The 1,335-nt window shown below is 53.5% G+C and overlaps 1 long non-coding RNA gene across 1 annotated transcript; it reads left to right on the top strand.

Annotated features, from left to right (window-relative positions):
- The first annotated feature begins 282 nt into the window (after window positions 1-282).
- LOC139830501 (uncharacterized) lies at window positions 283-944 on the top strand. Its single transcript, XR_011742719.1, has 3 exons — window positions 283-624; window positions 703-756; window positions 843-944. It is a non-coding gene; the product is annotated as an uncharacterized lncRNA (long non-coding RNA).
- Window positions 945-1,335: the final 391 nt, after the last annotated feature.

Raw genomic sequence — 1,335 nt, 5'->3', positions numbered from 1 at the left:
CTGTGGAGGGCGCCGCCTCAAGCGGCTCGGGGGACGTGGTGCTGCACGTCGGCCCCGCTGCTATCGCTGCCCAGGACAAGCCTACCGGCCTCCTGGGCCGGATTGTTGATCTGAAGCGCGTGGGCAAGGACCTGGGACACCTTCTCCCCTATGCCCAGAAGTGGAATGAGGCGGATATCTCCGCTTCAACCCGCGGCCTGGGGAAGGATCGCCTTCCGGCACCAGATCCTGCCGGGGCTCGGTGCACTGAAGAACACTTCTCGCGGCTTAAACGCGCCGTGAAAGAGTTTGACAGTGCCTGGTACGATGCTACCAACAACGTGGTGGTAAGTTTTGCCAACTTTCTTTTATTTTTGTTGATGCCGGTTTCTTTTCTTTCCGGATCTTATCTATTCTCCCAGTCCCCGAGTTTCGTGGTGAAAATGCAGTTTTCGGCGCGAAACTTTAACTAGAGGCATGTGAAACCGGCATGGCCAGTCCCCGAGTTTCGGGTTGAAACCTTGTTTCTTTCTTTCTCACACCCATCTTCCCTTGAACAGAGCACTGCCGACGCCCGGAAGCAACTCTTTGAGGAGCTTCTGTGGGAGCACCGGGACCTTGCTGAGGCCCACAGCCACTGCCAAGGTTTGTTTCTTTCCCCTCCGGCATCTTTTCACCGGACTGTTTCTTTCTTTGATACTTATGCACTCTTTTGCTTAACAGTTGTTCCGGAAGCTACCATCGAGGCCCTGAAGGCCCAGGTCGCCAAGCTTCAAGGTACCATCCTTTCTTTTTCTGCTAACCCGTTCCTTTTTTCATTTCATCTATTGTTGCTTGCTAAGACTTTTCTTTCCGGTACTTAGGCGAGAAGGAGCAGCTCCTCAAGGAGCACAACGAGGCACTGGAGGCCCAGAAGACCGCCCTGGGGGAGCTCAAGGAACAGGCTATACAAGCCGCGCTCCGGCATGAGCAAGCCTTGAAGGATGCCCGGTTGCGCGGAGGCCAGTGGCGGAGGTCGTGGAGGACTCCACGAACTCCAACACCGTCTTGACGGCAGAGCTGGAGGAGGAGAGGAAATCGCGGAAGGCAGCGGAGCGCCTTATTGATACCATGACCACCGATCACCGGGAATATGATCGGTTGGTTATGAAGATAGACGCGCTGGCTCTCCGTAAGTTCCTGCTTTGCCCTCTCTTTCGCTTATAAGCTTTCTCCTTTTGAAGATGTATCTTTGTTTCTTGCTTTTTCCGACATGCTTTTTCCGACATGCTTTTTCCGGTGTCTCGTTTTTATGCCTTTTTTCTTTTTTCTCAGAGAGCATTTCCCGGAATCCCAGGTTTATGCCTTGAAGAAGGT

Source organism: Lolium perenne, chromosome 1 (assembly GCF_019359855.2).
Source record: "Lolium perenne isolate Kyuss_39 chromosome 1, Kyuss_2.0, whole genome shotgun sequence".
NCBI classification, from domain to species: domain Eukaryota; kingdom Viridiplantae; phylum Streptophyta; class Magnoliopsida; order Poales; family Poaceae; genus Lolium; species Lolium perenne.
This window is presented reverse-complemented; position numbering and strand designations above follow the sequence as displayed.